This window comes from Python bivittatus, unplaced genomic scaffold (genome assembly GCF_059951505.1).
Source record: "Python bivittatus isolate LINGU-HERP-01145 unplaced genomic scaffold, Pbiv_v1 ctg000350_np1212, whole genome shotgun sequence".
Lineage (NCBI taxonomy): Eukaryota > Metazoa > Chordata > Lepidosauria > Squamata > Pythonidae > Python > Python bivittatus.
In genome coordinates, this window is record NW_028277074.1 from 38,411,518 (window position 1) to 38,426,398 (window position 14,881).

General features: G+C 37.7%; 1 long non-coding RNA gene across 2 annotated transcripts in view; it reads right to left on the bottom strand.

Moving 5' to 3' along the window:
• The window catches only part of LOC148215160 (uncharacterized), a 98,320-nt gene that overhangs the window by 61,849 nt on the left and 21,590 nt on the right, over positions 1 to 14,881 (bottom strand). The window lies entirely within an intron of this gene.

Sequence of the window (14,881 nt, forward strand, 5' to 3'; positions counted from 1 at the left end):
CATTCACATACATACAAATGCTAGTTTCAGACATTCCCATAAAATAGAATAGAAGCCATAACTCATCCAATTTTTCTCAAGTGGTAAGGTGTGCCATTTCAATAGAATACATTTTGATGAATAAATTGACAGTATTAAATGAAATAATCTGAAAGTTACATATATGGTAGATCTTAATTCTACTGCTGTTTGTTCTCCATGCGTTCTGAACTATAATATTAGATGAGAAAGTGGCTAGCATGTATGTGACCCAGTGTGATGTAATGGTTAGGGTAGGGGTTCCTAAACTTTATACCATCACATCTCCATTCATTCATTAATTCATTCGACTTATATGGCTGCCTATCTCATATGATGACTCTAGGCGGCTCAAGACAATCCATAAAAAACATAGATAAAAACAAAAGTAGCTTCTGATATGTACACAATTTATGGAAATTATCAGAAAGGAGAACCAAGATTTATTACAATGAGATTGATTTTGATGTAATAAAAATCAGTATGAATATTACTAGAGACGAGCAGCATAGCGTGACTCTTCAGAGTATTTTGATTACCAATCTAGCCAAATTGCAAATCTGAATACAACCTTTTCCTCTTCAAAACAATTAGGAGAAGGGGAACTAAGAAAACAGCTTCTCTTTGAATTGCAAATTGCTATTAACGGCACAGAATCAAGTGCAGGTTGTAAAAAGCTGCAATTTCAAAACAATCAGGAATGAACTACATAGTCTACTAAACACTTTTTAAAAATAAGTAATTAATAGCTGGATGACACAGGAGTGGGGCTTGTTGTAACCAATCCAGGCTTCTTCCTTTAGTGTAGTCTTAATGTATACACCTCCCCTAAAAATCCAAACCCCAAAATGAACATAAATGAACAATGAAAAAAATACAATGAAACTTTGGGAAAGATGAGTTTATTGTAACAATATAACTAAAAGGTTCTTCACACCTTCCCTGGACTCTGTCTGCACCTCCCCAAGGAAGGTACACTTCACAGATTGGGAAACCCTGGGTTAAGGTGCTGGACTGGGAGCAAAGAGGCAGTCTATTTTCTCCAGTATTATATCCAGAATGCACATTAAAATACATTTAAAGAGGAAAATATATCTTATTAATATTCTTAGTGACTAGTTATTTATATTTAAGAGAAAATTATTTTACAATTCTAATTAAAATGTAGTGAAATAAATAATAGTCATAATTTAGGTTAAAAATAATATATTGAACTGGTAAGTTTAATATACATGCAAAGAAATGAGTGTTGATTAGAATCAGGGTGGTGTAGTGTTTAAGGTGTGTCGGACAAATACAAAGAGGAGAGAACTTCAAAGTAGGCCTCAGCCATGGAGTTCACGGGGTGACTTTGGGTCACTGGCTCTTTCTCAGCCTAAATTTTACTTCAGAGGATTGTTGTAGGGGAAAACAGAGGAAGGGGGTGTTGTGTATGCCACTTTGAGCTTCTGAATGAAAAGTGGGGCATAAATCTAATAAATACATAAATAAGAAAATAATGATAACAGGAGAGTTATGCTATTTCATCTCATTTCTACTGAATGTGGACAACGAATGCCATAATACTTCATAATCACTAATGATGAGTCATAAAACATTGCTCATATTGCTCTGAGCTATGCAATACATTCAGAGCCAGTGTTTCTGCTTTCAGGAAAGGAGACAGGACCTTAATCTTTAGACAGCTCTTCTCAGTTTAAACTGGTTTAGAAATGTTAACTGTTTTTATGATATTTTAAAGTTTGTATTACTATTTTTTAACTGATGCTGGAGGAAAGGAAAGGAAAGGAAAGGAAAGGAAAGGAAAGGAAAGGAAAGGAAAGGAAAGGAAAGGAAAGGAAAGGAAAGGAAAGGAAAGGAAAGGAAAGGAAAGGAAAGGAAAGGAAAGGAATTGTCTTTATTAGTTTCTTTTAACATCTTAATCATATTGAAAGGCCATTAAAAAAAATAGAACTTAAGGTTGCAGCAATCCTAAAATAATATACTAAGAATATAGTCAGGCTTATTTCCAAGACAACCAGTATAGGATTGCACAGTTAACATTCTAACTTTCCATGGACTCTGGCCACAAGGCCTCAAGCACATAGTGTAGATGTGAAAACATTTGAAATGATGGGACTCATTTGCAAGTGAATTAAAAATTGAGCTAAAAACCCACAGTCCTGTAATCTAGTTGAATAAACTAAGTTCTTCAATACTCTTTTTTAAAAGAAAAGATGGAAAATCCCAATCACTAAATTAGAGTAAAAAGAAAAATAAATACATTTCATTGTAGGGTATAAGCTGAACATTAAAATCATCTGATCTTATTCTGCTGTACACTAAAATGCATTTACAAATATTGCTGGGTACGGTGGTGGGGGGAAGCTTTGCAGTACAGATACACAGAGACAGAACTCCCAGAGACTGCTTTATTTTTTGCAACTTTATTGAAGACATTTGCTTCTACAACTGGACTAGAATTATGTGTTTTTTGTTTTGTTTTTCTCCTTGCCATCAGGTTTCTCTTTCAGAGATTTCTGAATAAAAGTTACAGTACAACAGTGTCGAGCAAATTAGGATTTCTGGATGTGCCATTTTTGTCTCTCCTCCCCCCCCCCTTTTTTTTGTTCATCCTGTGCAATTTTCCTTCTGTGACTGCTGCCAGCTGTATCCCATTCTGCCACCTATTTAGCTATTGAAACCAATAAAAGAGATACTTTATCTGAATTTTAAAAATACTATTGTACTGATGATTTTACAAATTTTAGTTACATTTTTAACCCTGCATTTAAAAATCTTACACTGTATTTCATTTTCCTTTGTGGTTTTCAGCCACACTATGTACCTTTTTCAGGTGGAAGGGCAGTATAGAAATCCTAAGAGCAATACAATTAGCATCATTAATACTAAACAATCACTATGTCAGACTGGGCCAAAATAGTTACCTTTCTTTCTTGTTAATTCTTGGGTTATTTGGGAAGATTACGTTGAAACATTACATATCTCTTGAGAAAAATAAAGATTCCATTTTGTTTCTTAATGAATCATCATAGTAGTAGTCAATCTTGTTATTAGATGGAATGTTTTCTGACTGAAATTTGATTTGATTTCACAATTTGATCTAAGTCAGAGAATGGTACAATTTAGAGATTTGATCCTATCATCTTCTAATTGAATCTCCATACTGAATCTTTGCACAGTCTTAATATTCACCCCTGGAGAGTAAGTTTGGTGTAGTGGTTAAGGTTCCAGGCTAGAAACCAGGAAACTGAGTTCTAGTCCTGCCTTAGGCACAAAGCCAACTGGGTGACCTTGGACCAGTCATTTTCTCTCAGCCCTAGGAAGCAGGCAATGGCAAAACACTTTTGAAATCTTGCTAAGAAAACTGCAGGGACTTGTTCAGGTAGTTGCCAGGAGACAAGACTGACTCAAAGGTACCAAAAAAAAAAAAAAAATCACACCAGTGTTGTTCCTAAAAATAAAACAGTTCTCCTGTCATCTCTTACTTCCACTCCTCAGTCACAACCATACAGAGCACCATTGCAGATTGGAACACCTACTTCTTGCACCTAATATCCATGCAGGTGTCTGTCCTATCCATATCAAAGAACTTTGAAGTCTATGTCATCAAACTTATCAATGAAGAGGTGTAGAAAGTAGACAAAAAATCCATGAATTAACCATTAGCATGACCTGGTTGACAGAATTACTATTACTATTATTATTATTATTATTATTATTATTATTCTTTCAACTGGACCTACTGATAGCAGATAGAGAATGTAAAAGTTATGAAAAAGTGGTTCAAACAGGTCACCAAGCTCAAGATAGATAGATAGATAGATAGATAGATAGATAGATAGATAGATAGATAGATAGATAGATAGATAGATGAGAGAATGGAGGCTGTTGCTGGAGCTGGCCCAAAGAGAGGGCTCTGTGCATGCCTGAAGTTTCTGATGACACTGACAAAGGGAATACAGAAGAGCTGACAATTAAGGTCGAAAGATTATGCAATTATGATTCTGAGGGAGTCTGGGGACAAAAACCACAAGATCTTCCTAAAGTAAGATAATAGAGAAACCCATATTATTTATTAAACAAAGTTATATAGCCGCCCATCTCATGAGAAGTGACTGAGTGTGTACAATAATAAAATAAAAAACAATACATATATAAAAAGAAGCATTTAAAAATATAAAAAGTCAACATTAAAAGTAGAGATTAATTAAAACTAAAATATATACAAACCCCATGCAGAGAAAAAGTGAGTACATCCACCTCAATAGTGAAGGCATCTGGACATGTTCTCCAGCTCCCTGGGACCCTGAGGCCTGGTGACATAGCCAGATCTTGAGGGACTTCTGGAACATCAAAAGGGATGGAGCTAACTTAATGTTTTTTTTTGGGGGGGGGAGAATATTCCATAAGGCAGGCACCATGGTAGAGAAGGCTTGCCGCCTGGGACCCACCAAATGTAGGTCCCTGGCAGATGGTATGCAGCATGTCCTCACTGCCGGATCTAATGGACTGGGCTGATACAATCAGGGAGAGACAGTTCCTCAGATAACCCAGTCCCATGCCATGAAGGACTTTAAAGGTTAAAACCAGCACCTTGAATTGGACCCAGAAGCAAACTGGCAACCAATGCAGCTCATGGAGCAGAGGTGTAAAATGTGCTGTCCTAGGAGCATAACACATAACTGCCCATACCACTGCATTCTGCACCAGCTGCAGCTTCTGAATACTCTTCAAGGGCAGCTGCATGTAGAGGACATTACAATAGTCCAATCTGGAGGTGACTAGGGCATTCCTGTGAACAGGTGCAACTGACACACAACCCGAAGCTGTGCAAAGACTCCTTAGCCATGACTGCCACCTGGTCTTCAAGCAGGAGTTGTGAATCTAGGAGGACCCCCAGATTGTGCATGGGTCTGTCTGGGGCAGTGCAATCCCATCCAGCACCAAAGATGGCATAGTCCTAGAATCAGTAGGCCCCAAAATCCAGAGCCACTCAGTCTTGCCAGGGTACAGCTGAAGCCTGTTTTTCCCCATCCAGACTTTCACAGGCTCCAGGCACCAGGATAAGATGTCCACAGCATCACTTAATTCACCAGGGGTAGAGATGTATAATTATCGTCAGCATACTGATGATACCTCACCCCATGGCAACTGATGAGCTCACCCATTGGCCTCATGTAGATGTTAAAAAGCAGAGGAGAGACCAGATAGTAGGGGCTGAGGGCAGGACCTCTGCTCCCCAATCATCACCAACTGGAGTCAACCCTGAAGAAAGGAGGCGAACCAGCACAACACCTATCCCCAATCCTCTGAGCTGTTCCAGAAGGATACCATGGTTGATGGCATCGAAAGCCACTGAGAGGTCAAGTAGGGCAAGGATGGATATACAACCCCTGTCCCACCCATGCCAGAGATCATCCAAAAGCATGAGCAATGCTGTTTCCATCCCATACCTGGGTCTGAATCCTGACATAGTCATACGCTCACAATCTGCTTCATGTCATATTGCTTAAACTACACTGGCAATGAGAAAGTAAAATCATTTCCTGGAATGCAAGACATGGGGAAATGTGATGGCACAGCTGCTACTAGGAAGGACACAGATGAGTGACACAATGAGCACTTCCTTACCTGTTTCTGGCTGTCCCACATGTTTGAACATGCTGCATCTGAAATAGCTCTCAGAATAACAACAGAATACCACATATGCAAGGATTTGTGGAGAAGAGACTTGCTTTAACTCCATAGAAACTGGCAAGTAGTGTTGGATACCTCCTTCACATGTTTGACATGGAAGAATCCACAATCTGGTTTTCCATGTCTGAGCTCATATTGCCAATAATAAGAGCATTACTGGTGCAGATAACAAGAAAGGGTCTAGCATTCTGTTTCTCCCTTAGTTTCTTACAGTATATATGGTGTTCTTCCCTGTTTTTTCCTGTCTTGGGTCACCTTACCTTTCTAGTTTGGCTTGTGACTGCTTCCTTTACTGTCATTTGTTCCTCTCATTAAAGGTGTTGTTTTCCTTGCAAGGATCCATTTTTTCCCCATGAACTATTTTTGGAGTCCTGGCTTGGCAGCTAGATAAGACGGAAGAAGGTGTTGCTTGAAAAGAAGGTATCCAAAGGGGCAGGGCATTTGAGTCCTTTTGTTTTTGTTTTAATTTTCTCCTTTTTTTAAAAAAAAATCTTTTTTCTAGCTGCCGGCCTATTGAATGGAGATGTGATGAAATGGAGATGAGATGAAACCTTCTCACTGGAAGCAGCCATGCAATATCAGTAACTTTCTGTCTTTAGTTCATGGGCTCCAATCTTATCCAAAACTGGGGTCATTTGATCCAGTGAACATGATTGTGTGCTCCTGGAATCACTAGTAAGAAAAATTGAGTGGGTCAGCGGCTCGCTGAATTATGCATGGGAACATGAACTATAAGCACTCAATGGTTTAATAGTCCTATCTGATTCCTTAGCTATTTCTACTATATATTTTAAGTAATCTCTATAGAAATATCATTTGGAATGAACCTGTAATTTATGCACTTATGAGGAAATAAGTATCATTAAAAAGGTGCTGTTTTAGAAGCTCCTCTGTCTCAGTTCCGGTTGGCTCTAGAGTGAGAGTTTAAATGGGTGCATTTGCCCATCTCCAGTAAATTGCCTGTGAATGACTTTGTAAAGCTGAATTGCTTTAAAACAGACAGTTGCAATTGCTTTTTGAGAGTTGTAAGCTGTTAGCAAACCAGGAGGCTAGGTAATGCATGTAAAGCAATTCTGAGGTGAACAGATATAAATTTTGTTGCACCTTTGCAGAGTATTGAACTGTTCCCCTCACCCTTTATTCTTTTAATGCTTTATGAAAACCACCAGGGGGAAAAAGAGACCAGAATCATTGTCCTAAAGCTCATTCAGCATATACTTATATTTTTAGATTTTCAGCTTGCTCTATTTAGAAGAAAAGAAAGCTGAATATTGTGCCTATGCTTACCTCTACAACTGACAGTTCTGCTTTTCTCATGAGATAATTTTTTTTTTATTATATTTACATTTTTAAATCATCAGTGAGTTTCCTCTTTTCTCTGTTTGTTGATGTTCAATTGGAGAAATTATATCATTCTTTTTCCATTATCCAAGTTGTAAGCATAATTTTCAGCGGTAAATGGACAGAATTATTTTGATTCTGAACAGAAGCAGCTTGTCAACTTCTTCTTTCTACTGAAGGTCCCCCCACAAATGTTTTGAAGAATGGGAACCTGACAAATCATCATTAAAACTTTTTTCTTCTAGCTCTAGCAATAGCCCACATTGACTTTGTCTACAAACCAATGGAGCCCTTCCACCCACAGAATAATATAAAATAGCCAGCCAGCTCGTTGTTGTGGTTCTGGTTTCATCACATGATTCCTGACTAGCAGTCTGAAAAATGTGATTCCTTCCAGAATTCAAATAAAGCAAACCTCACAGGACAATTATTGTTTGATAGATAAATTACCCTGCCTTTCATCCCCTACTAATTCCAATTCAATTTGATGAAAGATAGGATGTAGAAACATCTCTGCTAATGTCACTGCTAGGGGTGAGTCTTGCACTTGAGGAATTATTAGAGAACTTTTACAGATTACCCCATTTTTTTCCACCCATAGAATTGTTGAAGCATTTCAAAATGCAATTAGTTTTCAGCACTAGGCTGTGCCCAGCTCTAATCAGAATGTTTGAACAATGTTTAAGAACTGAGCAAATCCATTAATCCTATATAAAGCTAGCAGATAAATAACCACTAAAAGACCTCACAATACTGTATTTGAGATAAGTGTTCTATAATTCCATGCTCTAGTAGAGATATAAAACATTTATTTGACTTCAGAAAGAGAATAGGCTTGTTGGATAAGGCCAAAACCCAACATTTTGTTCCTGTATAGAGTAAGGATGGTGACCTTGACAGAGATATGCAAGGTCCATTGCCAAAGTGACAAGCATTAAAATGTATTTTGAGTCCATAACAGCCAGCTAACATTTGGAAGCATCTCAGAGAGATGTGTCCTTAATTCACTGAACTATGAAGAATGAGGAGGAGGAGGAGATACAGCATAAGCATATTTGCAATACTCTGTTCTTATAGCCAATCTCAATAAATGTCCTTTTAGCCTTCTTGTGGAGTCATTTTCTTGGTCTGGTCTGCTTAGCTGGGCTGACATCAATCTTGCAAGTTCTACAGCTACCTGCTTTAGCAGTATTTTTTTTAAATTTACATAATTGATATTTATTTGCATTCTATATTTTTACGATCCCATTCCAGCTCATCATTGGCTTTTGTGTATTGCCTTCTGAAGTAAAAAAAAAAAAAAAAAAGCTTGATATTAAATGAGAGCCATTTTATTTTTATGTTATTTATATTCAGTGACCTTAGTTCAACAATATAAAGTAGCATAATTTTCAAAACCTACATGTTTCATACTGTTAACATGCATATTTAATATAACTGTGCCCATTGAGAAGTTTAAAATAACCCTCCCCCTCATTTCTACTAATTTAAATTAGAATAAAATATATATTCAAGGAGAACAGTGGGTAAGTTAGAAAAAAATGGATATACACTGAAAATATCTATATTGAAATATGGATTCACATTTATGGGGCATAATATTTCATTAAGGTAGCAGTCTCTGAGCTTTCAACATGTAAAGAAAAGATTCCTACATCCTGTATTTTAGACCTCAAACTAAATGCTATGGGGAAAGAATGTATGGTCATAACACTTTATGACCAATGTCTGAACCTGTCCTTTGCTTTATATCAAAACAGAGCCACACCATTATCTAGGTCTGGAATTGTTTACAATAGTATTTTATTTTGATCTATTTTAGTATTTTTATTCTTAACTATTTTACACCCTATTATATTTACTGTTTTTCTGATATACACACACCTATACACATACATACATGTAGAAGGATGTAATACTGGTACTATTAGATATTTTGACTGTATGTGGCGTAAGAACTATAATAAACATGATTGATTGATATATCAAGGAGATCTTTTGCTGTAGCAGCATAGGATCATTAGAAAATAGACCTGTGGGGCCTTTAAAAAAATGATCTACAAGCAAGAAATCCTTTGGCTCTCCTGATTCCACAAGAGCTTGAGAAAACCAGGTTGCTTTCATACTACACAAGTTCTGTACTTGTGTGACATCTAAAATATTTCTTCTGAATCATTTTCATTCATCTGTAACTCTCTCAATGCAAAAAAAAAAAAAAATCAGGAGAAAAATGACCAATATTTTTCTAGTAATACAAACTTTCCACTTGCAAAAAATTGGTTTTAATCCCTCCACCTGTGATCTGAAGTAATATAGTCAAATCCACCATTGAAATAACTTACCACTTCATCTGCATGATGAATGAAGGCTGTTGGATTAGATCAGGCTGAAAAGCTTAAATCAGTTACACTTACAGGATATACCCAGTAAATAAATCAGAAAGAAAAGGATAGCCGTCCTTGCTCTTCTTATTGCTGCAACCTGATCTGAGTGGAGAATGCAGCATCAGAACAGAATGAATCAACCTGTTCCTTTTTTACCCACCACCAGTGAGAAAATGAACCACCAGTGATAAAGAGAGAGACTGCCAAATTAAGCAGACATGATCAGTTGGTGTGATATCTTTGTTGTGATTATGGCATTGGTACATAAATTGGTAATCTGTCAAAATAAATAGACATAACTGAATGGTGTGCAAACTCACTAGTAGGCCAAAAAAAAAAAAAAAATGGTGGGCAAAAAAGGAACAAAAGCCAGATGATGTTCATCCAACTGCAAGTAAACCAACTTTTTGGCACTCCCATCCTCTCACTAACTTCTCCTGGCCAAAGCACTAAACCAGATCCCAAGGACCTGTGGAGATCCAGGCTTGTAATAAACAAGCCAGTATTGCATTTCCTAAACTCTTTATTACTTGCTTACATGCCATTGTAAATTGCATGCTATTGTTTCCATGTTGGACACCATTTGCTATGGAAATATAATCCTTATCAAGGCTGTGTGCTTCAGTTCAGTTTTGAAAGTTAAAAAAAAAAGAATCCTTTGGAATGTGCAAAAGCATGAACATTGCACTTGTTGCAATTGCTTAAATATATGGTGCATTTGGAAAGTATTCAGACCCCTTCACTTTTTTTCAATTTTGTTATGTTGCAGCCTGATACTACAATCATTCAAATTCATTTTTTTCTCATTAATCTACACTCAGTACCCCATAATGACAAAGTGAAAACAGAATTTTAGAAATGTCTGTAAATCTATGAAAAAGGAAAAACTGAACTATCACGTTGGGATGAGTATTCAGACCCTTTGCAACAACACTTGAAATTCAGCTCAGGTGCCTCCCATTTCTCTTGATCATTGCTGAGCTGTTTCTACACCTTGATTGGAGTCCACCTGTGGTAAATTAAATTGATTGGACATGATTTGGAAAGGCACACACCTCTCCATAGAAGGTCTCACAGCTGACAATGCATACTGTATCAGAGCAAAAGCCATGAGGTCAAAGGAACTGCCTGCAGAGCTCAGAGATAGGATTATTGTAAAGCACAGTTCTGGGGAAGGCTACAAAAAAAATTCTGCTGCACTGAAGGTTCCCAAGAGCACAGTGGCCTCCATAATTCTCAAGTGGAAGACGTTTGGCACAACCAGAACTCTTCCAAGAGCTGTTTGCCTGGCCAAACTGAGCAAGTGGGGGAGAAGAGCCATAGTAAGAGAGGTGACCAAGAACCCGATGGTCACTCTGAGCTCCAGAGATCCTGTGTGGAGATGGGACAAAGTTCCAAAAGGATAACCATCACTGCAGCCGTCCACCGATCTGGGCTTTCTGGCAGAGTGGCTAGACGGAAGCCTCTCCTCAGTGCAAAACACATGAAAGCCCGCTTGGAGTTTGCAAAAAAGCACCTTAAAGACTCTGACTGTGAGGAACAAGATTCTCTGGTCTGATGAAACTGAGATTGAACTGTTTGGCCTCAATTCTAAACATTATGTCTGGAGGAAACCAGGCACCGCTCAACACCTGCCCAATACCATCCCAACAGTGAAGCATGGTGGTGGCAGCATCATGCTGTGGGGGTGTTTTTCAGTAGCAGGGACTGGGAGACTGGTCGGGGTTGAGGGAAAGCTGAATGGAGCAAAGGACAGAGATATCCTCAATGAAAACCTGTTCCACAGAGCTCAGGACCTCAGACTGGGTGGAAGGTTACCTTCCAAGATGACAATGATCCTAAGCACACAGCCAAGACAACACAGGAATGGCTTAGGGACAACTCTGAATGTCCTAGAGTGGTCCAGCCAGAGCCCTGACTTGAACCCTATTGAACATCTCTGGAGAGACCTGAAAATGGCTGTCCACCGATGGTCCCCATCCAACCTGATTGAGCTTGAGAGGCTTTGCAAAGAAGAACGGCAGAAAATCCTCCAGTCCAGGTGTACAAAGCTTGTCATATCATACCAAAAAAAAACCTTGAGGCTGTAATTGCTGCCAAAGGTGCTTCAACAAAGTACTGAGTAAAGGGTCTGAATACTTATGCCAATGTGATATTTCAGTTTTTCCGTTTTAATAAGTTTACAGACATTTCTAAAATTCTGTTTTCACTTTGTCTTATGGGGTACTGAGTGTAGATTAATGAGAAAAAAAATGAATTTGAACGATTGTAGTATCAGGCTGCAACATAACAAAATTGAAAAATGTGAAGGGGGTCTGAATACCTTCCAAATGCACTGTATCTTTTCCTGGGGTTGCCTGCTGAAACTGCACAATCTCAGGAAATGAGACAACTGCTTTAAGGAGTTTCAGCCAGATGCTACATTCATTTCTACTTCTGATCTCTCTGAAATACACTTTTCTTTAGACTCTGAAGGCTACATAACCCCAATCCTTATATTCTTCTCTTAATATCTTAATGGCTAGTGACCACAGCAGAATGAAATGTAAAGCTACTTACAGTAACAGTGAATGGGGTGGAGGTGGGGGGAGTGAAAGTATCTAAAAGTTTAAAGATTCTGGAATATCTGTTCTTTCAAATCCAAATACATACACACAGAGACTATATATATATTCCTAATAATGAAGTGTTTTCTCTGTCATTTCCACCCTAATTTCCCCTAAATGCTTCTTTTAATAAGTTCCTTAAAGCCCCAACTGCTGAGAAGCTGTTGGGAAAAGGGTATAGTTATACATCTATGGTGCACTGTAAAATTACAGAATGGATTTAGGATTGAATTTCCAACATAAACACGAGTTCCTTGGCATTTTCCAAGTGAGTCAGATGCTAAATTCAATTAAAACAGAACCGTTGTTTTGTAATGTAATCTGTTCTCTAATCTATTTTCTAATCAAATCAAATATAGCTTCATATAGTGTAGCCATTGGCAGAAGATGCTGCCAAGAACCTTTATGTTCCTTGTCTGTTGTTTATAAAACACCAGATTATGATATAATTACAAGGAAATGATCATTGAAGAGTCATTAGTAAAAGAGTTTTTCCCCATTTTTTTCCTTTTATTTGTAATGAAGCTCAGCAATTCTAGACAATGAACCACTTTGCCAAAAAAACAAAAAAACAAAAAAACAAAAAAAACCCAGAAGCTGTGTTTTAACTACCATCCTTTCATTATAATCTCTAACACAGTGTTGTCCAAACTTGGCCACTTTAAGATGAGTGGACTTCAACTCCCAGAATTCCCCAGCCAGCATGGCTGGCTGGGGAATTCTGGGAGTTGAAGTCCACTCATCTTAAAGTGGCCAAGTTTGGACAACACTGCTCTAACATTTTTGGCCCATCCAGGGGCTCTCTGCATGGGAATTCTGATTCATCCTTGTCCCCATCACCATTATTCAACAGTGTCTTTCTTCTGCAGCATTAATTCATTTAAAACGATGTCTTCAGCAGGAAAGCCTTTGTGAATACAATTATACTCAGACGGACTTCCATGTGAGTTAGGATCTTCATAATCCAGAACCTCTAAATCAAAGCATGTTGTCACACACATGCAGACTTAGCCTGCAAACATTCCTACTGAAGGGCAAATGTCTGCAGCAAGCTAATGTCACCTCAACAATGGGAAGAGGGAGGTACCTAACCAGACTGCATGTGAGTTTTCTGATTTTCAGAATGCTTAAACATTCTTCTGTATGTTATATATTACACATAGTGTTCTTAGCTCACTTTCTCTAGTAAATTCAGTTCTTCTGTCCTGAAAATCTATACTACAAATATCTATCCACCTAAACCCTGCACTTAAATAATTTAAAATAGCACATCTACATTTCAGGATACCTTACCACCCCTTAAATCCATATAGCTGTGTGGAAGAAGAAAAAAGATTGGTCATTTCCTCTAGAGTGAGTAGCATTTTCCAGAGGGGCTGGTATTAGGTGCCCTTTCTTTGGATGTCACTTGCCTATGCACACCTGTCTTGATTGGCCAATTAATTCTTAGCTGTCACTCATGGTTGTTTTGATTAAACATCATAGAACATGGTGGTGAATTTTGTCTCTTATATTTTGACTATCGCAGTGGGTTATGCTTGATTCAGAAGACTTCTCTTCAGAGTAAAATCTAGAGCTCCCTGATTCTTGTTACTTTGAGTACAAATGAAGAGCTCTTATCCCTTTAGGGAAAAATCTCTTGGATCCAACATTTCAGAATGTATTAAGTCACCTTTCTGCTAGCTGATCAGCCAGATTACTGTAAGCTCCTGGACAGTATATAGAGCCCTACTTGTACTCCAGCAACAGATAATGCAAGTAGGGCTCTATACACTTTCAAATGATTTAGAAGTGTCAGATGTGCACACTTCACAACAACACTTTCTACTATTCATTAAAGAGTCCCCCTCTCTTTTTTTCAGGTATCTACTATAAGAACTGTATTAGATTTAATGAGTGGATTCATTAAAAAGGTAGGATTTTTATGACTTGTGAAGGAAAAAAAATGCTTAACCATTAATATCAGAAAACTTAGTTGACTATCACTCTATTTCCCAATAAAGAAAATGCAGATTGTTGTGAATTCCACTGACTCCAGTCTAGATTTAATGGAGAAGTGGGTTGGGGTAAGAAAAAAACAGTAACATAGTAGCAGCAGATGACTCTGAAGGATTGGCACTAAAATGGCAGAATTCAACCAGGAGAGTCTATTGGAATAATTTCAAAACAAACACATTATGTTCCAAACTGTAATAGCAAAGTACATCTGTTGTATATTCTAAGAATGCATTTAACTTCAGTTTTTATATCTGATTGACTATCTTCAGCCACTGGCACATCTGGCAGACCCTTCTGTCTCTTCTGCATGATAAGTCTCCATTTTCCCTAAGACACAATCACTATGTTAAATTAGTTAAACATACAATTTTGCAATGTATACTCATAAAATACCTCAATGGCAAAAGGTATAAACAAATTGTATGAAAATAAAAGCATCATAAATCATAAAAAAATGAATACATAATATCTTTTCAGTGGCAACATGTAATAACTTTGTATTGTGTATACAGGTGGAGAACTTACAGCCTGCTAAATGTTGATGAATTACAATTACTGGCATCCCTCATCACTGACTATATTGGCTGGGAATGATACTTTAGCTATATCTCCAGCTGTTTACAGTTACTAGAAATAATTAGTAGGGCTGTCAGATCTAAGCTGCAGAAACACAGTTGACCACTAGATGGAATTGACAAGATACAATCTGTTTGCAACCCAGATCTGGTAACACTAATAATTAGAGTCTTAGGGACCATGATAACCACCTGGTTCAATTATCAGTTCTTCATCCTAACTGTGACCACTTCCTTTAAAGTGAATTTGGCTGGCGGT